The following is a 6,227-nucleotide window of genomic DNA, read 5'->3' on the forward strand; positions in this document are numbered from 1 at the left end:
TTAAAAAAAAAAAAAAAAAGCTCTCCGATTGCTGAATTGAGTTTGCGATCCGTTAGTGGAGGGCTCCCGAGCAGGTGGCTGTTGCGGAGCGTGCAGTCCGCCGTGGATGTCGTGGTGAGGAGTTGGAAAGTGAAACCCAAAAGCCCAGTTTCCATTCTGTACTTTGCTTGCATAAACTCAAAAGCTAACCGGCTCCACAGTTTTCGGGACTGTTGCTGCGTTGAGGGCATTTGTGATCAAACGAGGGGACGTTTAGCTGTGCAGAGCGTGTTTCTCCACAGAGGAGATTTAACTTTTAAACGTGATTTCTCGTAGCAGCGTGCTCAGAAAGCTGTTTTTCAGTGAAGTTGTTCGAGTTTGCTTTATTTTGAGCTCGTTTGTGGGGTGTGCTTCACCATGAGCTGCCTCCAGGGAATCCTTCCCCTTCAAAGCCTGTGCTCTCCAGACCTCAGAAGGCTGCACCTAAAACTCACTAATATTATTCTTGGTTTGCCTGCATGATTTCCCACGTGGAAAACGCTGTCTGTGCCTACAGGCCTGCTGTGCCTTTACTGTAGCTGCTCGACGGGCTGGGCTTTCATCCCATTTCAGGTGATGTTGGACAGAAAGGACTCTGCTGCTGTGTGTGTGATGCTGGTTACAGGAGCTGGATCTCGGTAGGCTTATGTTGTGGTGCTGGCGAGACACGGAAGGCCTTTTCCACTGCATAGAAGACTCTTTGATGGATTGTTTGGGGACCCTCCTTGTTCCCATTAGAGTTGTTCAACCTATCTGAGATGCGCGCAGCGCCGGTGACTCTTGTCGTCACTCAGGAGAGGCGCTGAGGATTGAATTTTTTTTTTTTTTTTTTAATATATATATTAAAGTGTCTTTAAGTGCTGTTGGTAACTGTAATGATAAACCAGCATTTTGTACAGAGTTTTCTATCAGTGGGTCGCTGTTTAGGATCTCTGTTTTGAATCTGAGTGCACAGGTGATGTCTGCTCAAGGCGATTTGATGGGAAGCATCTGGTCATCTGGATTCACAGATGCCACATCGTTTGTGGTCTTCGATGGTTATCTTTCTGCTCTACCTCTTGCCTGACCTTTACCACAGGTGGATAGTTTATTGTCCTTTGGCAATTTTGAGACAACCTATTTGATGTTATAATTGTGTATTTGGGCCCCAAACTTGTTCTTTTGTTCGTAACTACTCAGGGTGGCCGTGATGTGGTGGGTTTCCACTGCTTCCTAATATGCAGCTCAGAAGTAGCACCCTCGGCCTCACTTGTAATGAAGGAGGAGAGTTGCCTCCTTTCCTACGGTAACTGCTTTGTGCTGCCTCTGCTCTTCTTGACCCAATTAATTCAGGCTCCCAGATAGCAAAAGGTGACAGGCTTTAAAGTGCCTTGTTTACCAGAATAGAGAGGTGATCTGTGTTCGCTGAAGGCACTAAAAGTGTCTGGGGAGTTTTGTACTTTCAGTCCCGTTTTCAGTATGTCATCTGATCATTTGTTTTGTTACGCTCACTATGCCCACAGACACTTAACTTTCTACTGAATTTAAGGGAAGCTGTTGGTTTTATTTTTCCTCATTTGCCTGATTTTTAACCACTACCTGGAAACAACTGGTAGCCATTTCTACATCCATATAATTTCAAAGGAAAGTTAACTTTGGTTTTGTGTGAATATCGTGTGCCCCCTGTGACTCTTCTTCCTGACGTTCCCAGGCTCTGCAAGTTGTGCTGTCTTCAGTTGCTCACGAGCTTGTTGAGCTGATGATTTTTTTGTTTTTTTTTTTTCAAAATTCCCATGAACACACCTTTGCACTGCAGGGCTTTGCAGTTTCATGAGTTTATTGTAATTTTTTTTTTTTTTTTTTTTTCCGGTTGTCCCTTTCTTATTTGCTGCTGCTTGCCCTGGACACCCTTTTCCTAAGAATGTTTTGTTAAAGTACCTTCATAAAATTCTGCAGCCCTTGGGAGCAAGACTTTGGCATTCAAATGCTTAATACTTATAAGTCAGTTAAAGTTTTACAGATTGATGCGTGTTTGTTCAAGCTTCTTTTAAAATTTCAGTTGCTTGCATTCTTTACTAAAAAGCTGGTAACGCTGCTTTCAAAGGCTTAACAAAAAAAAAAAAAAAAAGTGTTTCCTGGAAGTAATCACAGAGTTATTCCTCTGTGTACTGTGCGGAGGTGTCACGGAGGTGTCACGGGGAGGGGATAGTGGAGTCGTGTTGCCTTGCTGGCCTTGGGAACAAGTGCCTGTTTGCCTGCGGTCGTAGTTAATGACTTGTAACTAAAACAAACCCAGAATCACTGTCTCTGATGGTATTGAAAAAGCTGTTTCTGTTCCAGGAGACAGCCCTTCCAGGGAAGCAATTGCCAGATAAGTTGTTCAGACTTGTGAAGCTGGGCTTGGGACTTGGGTCTTTGATGCCCAAAACCTCCCAGACCTGCTTGGAGATAAATGAAATTCCTGATAGCAATATGGGTTATGGTGGAACAGTAGAGTCTGTCACGGATCACTTAGTTATTTCATCTGACAACTACTTTTGAAATATCCTGGAAAACGATCTGCTTAATTTTCAGAGAGAAGTCGGACCCTCTGTGCTGTCCACTACAAGTGTGGTAATAATAAGGGCTGACTGTTTCCAAACCTCTGTTTTCTTGGAAATGGTGGTGAATTAGTGCTAATGTAGATAGTAAAGGATCTGTAGGTTTCAGTCTTCAGGTCAGTATGTGCACTTCTGTCGCTTGTGTTTCTGCATATGTCAGGCTTTGTAACAGTGCAGGGGGGGGGCGGGGGGAAGTTTTCATTATTCAGGATCTTCCGACACTCTGGTATCTTGACTTCAGAGGAAGCTATGAAGGTACATCTAATTAAATATGCTACAGTGTGGTCTAACTGACCTATTGACTTAATCGTAAAACTTGTGAGAGAAACTGCAGAAAGGTCAAAGCTAGAAGAGAAAACTTACTTTAAGTAACACACAGCTAAAATGGCAATAATTAAATTCTTTTGCTTGCTGTCTTTTTTCACATAAGCCTGTGGAAAATGTCTCCGTTTTCTCAGTTGCTCTTCATGTAGATGCTGCATTCTCAAAGAAAAACATATTTGCTATCTGCTTGGGAGTTTCTTATTGCATCACGGAAAAAACGCAGTACAAGAAAAACATTGCAAGTACCTTTGTAACTAGAATAATTCCTGTGCATGGTTCACTCGGAACGTGTTAATTGTAGTGGAGGGCATATGGTACGAAACAGCGATTCAGATGTGTGTGTCCTTTTAGATGATGAAAGGTTGACATGTCTGTTTTTGGTTTTTTTCTGCATGACACACGGCTGTATTCTGGTAGCTGTTGCAAAGCAACCAGCAAGCAGAAATCCACATGGCAGCTTAATTTGTGGCAAGATGTCACATGTTTTAAACTCCTGTTAGGGAGGCTCAGGCCATCCACTGTTTGAGTTCCTCCTTGTCTTTGTTCCTTTAAGTATTTGTGGTCTTGTAAAGAAGATTTAGCTTAAGGATGAAAGTCTTACCTTCAGGAGCACCAACATTAAAAGAAAACAAAACCCTACAACTAAATAAACCTCTGTCTTGGGGTACTTTAGAAATGATGAGAACCAGTGAGCATTGTAGTGTGTGTTTATCAGGTGCTGAGATATTTGTGGTGTGTGAATAACTGTCACGTTTGCCTTCATCCCTCTATTCATTAGGCCTGCATCATCTCAGCCTTGTTGGGCTTGTATTCCATGAGCTGGTCAGAGAGGTTCCCTTGAAGGAACATGTGCCTTCAAATGAAGAGAAGCCAGGCAACAACCTCATTGCAACATCCACCTGTTACAGAGACTTGGGGTATGAAGCAAGGAGAGGGGAGTGGCACACGTTCTGCATGTGTAAGGCTCTGTCACCTCAGATCAGACACCTTGGATCAAACATTTCACCTGTTGAAAGGTCCCTTAGTCCCGTAGGACAGTGCAAGTTCTGCTGTGTTCAACTGACCTTTGAAAACCTGCTCACGGGATGAAACCCATGGCATCCCAGGTCCTTGTGGTACGGGGTGTTCAGCTTGGCCAGATCCCAGACCTGAAGAGCGGGAGGAGGAAGGTTTTTTTTTTTTTTTTTTTAGGGTTTTTTGGGGGGAGAGGGGGGGAGGGCTTTGATAGTGATTACCTTGGTAATTTCCTTCCATAATTGTTGTTATTCGTGTCTATAAACTGGAATGCTTATAATCAGTCCTGTAAAATCATTAAGAGAACAATTAACAAGGAAGACTTGTCCCCCGGTGACAGGGGACATGCATTTCATGATGTAGAAGACAAGTAGCTTTTAGCGAGCAACTTCCTCTTTGGCTTCTGACTTTGCGAATTAAATGCCTTATTAAGAAAATGGTTGTGACCATTATAGTAATTAACTGGAAAAGAAAATATTTAGGGTCATTTTTGAGGTATGTCATAAGGAAGTTGAAGATAGTTGGGGGTTTGTCTCCTGCTGGTTACTGTAGCAATGTGAAGCTAAAAAATTACCAAATGCACCAAGTTTTATGCAAGTTGCAGCAGCTGAGCTCCCAGCAGTGGCTGTATGAAGCAGGAGCTACTGAAAAACACATCGAATAGACACAGACTCCTCCCTCCTTCAGGGTGTCCAGATACTCTGAAAAATGCCATGCACCTGTGAATTCGGATGTTGGAAATGGAACTGCTTCTAACAAGTTTATGACTGCATAACTGACAGTTGTGTGTTAAATATCAGAGGGATAAAACTAAGTATTAATTTTTTTTTTTTTAATGTTTAAACACCAGTTAAGTGCAATACCCAAAGCCTCAAAATAGAAGAAAGTGTCGGGGGTATTCTTAGTTCTGAGTGCTTAAAACAGAGAATGTCTCTGCCATGTGCAAGCAGGGATTAATATTAAAGATGCTAAGTCGTGGGTTTAGGGCGAGGATTAGTGCCCATCATCTGCACAGTGAGTGGTGTCTTCTAGAACCGTCCAGCTGACTTGCTGCACTCCGATGCAGGTCACAGCAGTTGGAATGTGGCTTTGGGAGAGACATGTGATTCCCCGCCCTGCATGTGTAGCTGATTTCTGAAGCTCTGGTACACACTATCAGAAACATCTCTGAATAACGAGGTTGCAAGCACGGTCATTTTTTATTTATTTATTTCTGTGCTTTTTCAGGTGTTCTAGAGACTTTCTGAAGTCTGGACCACAGTTGGTGTATTTGCTCTTTTTACTTGAGAATTTTTAGTCTGGACCACAGTTAGCATATTTTCCCTTTTTACTTGAGAATTATTAGACAGAGAATGTCTAATAATTATTCAACTGTGGGGTTTCAAGGAACAGGGAGAGCACTGATGATCTTTTTTGGAGAAGTGAATGATGTAAGCTCCACTCGAGAGTTTCGTCATGGGCCCATGATGAAGAACACTCCAAAAACACTCAGAACAAGGGAAGAAAATATTAGTAAGGAAAAGTAGGGAAGAAAAGCAGTCACGTTCTTGGGAGTAGATGAAGGAGAAAGAACCAAAATCTGCAATGAGGAAGTTAGAGGGAGGCTGAGAAAGAGCAGTACAGTGTGAGGAAAGAAGTTTCCAAGCACAGTTACTTCCCACTCCTCAGAGCGGTTAAGAACTGATGAACCTGAGGTGGCAGGACAGGCTGGAAGCTGTTTGGGGTTGTCAGGAGGTGAGGCAAGCCAGGGCAGTCAGGAGGAAGTTCAGGCCTCAGGAGAGGCAGACACTGGGCTCAAGGCAGCTCTGCCTCCCTGCTGCGCCAGGGCCGAGTGCCACCCTCTGACTCCCTGGAGTTGTGGTGTTTGTGACATTAGAACAAGTGAAGTAAATCATACTGGGTTCAGTTTTGGGCCCCTCACCCCAAAAAGGCCATTGAATGACTCGAGTGTGGCCAGAGAAGGGCAACGGAGCTGGGGCAGGGTCTGGAGCACAGGTCTGCTGGGGAGCGGCTGAGGGAACTGGGGGGGTTCAGTCTGGAGAAGAGGAGGCTGAGGGGAGACCTCCTGGCCCTCTGCAACTCCCTGCCAGGAGGGGGCAGAGAGGGGGGATGAGTCTCTGGAGCCAAGGAGCCAGCACCAGGCCCCGAGGGAATGGCCTCAAGCTGCCCAGGGCAGGGTCAGGCTGGCTCTGAGGAAGGATTTCTTTGCAGAAGGGGCTGTTGGGTGTTGGAATGGGCTGCCCAGGGCAGGGGGGGAGTCCCCGGGATCCCTGGAGGGGGGTTGAAGAGTCG

The sequence above is a fragment of the Athene cunicularia genome (assembly GCF_003259725.1).
Source record: "Athene cunicularia isolate RWA chromosome 4 unlocalized genomic scaffold, athCun1 chr4_part2, whole genome shotgun sequence".
NCBI classification, from domain to species: Eukaryota; Metazoa; Chordata; class Aves; order Strigiformes; family Strigidae; genus Athene; species Athene cunicularia.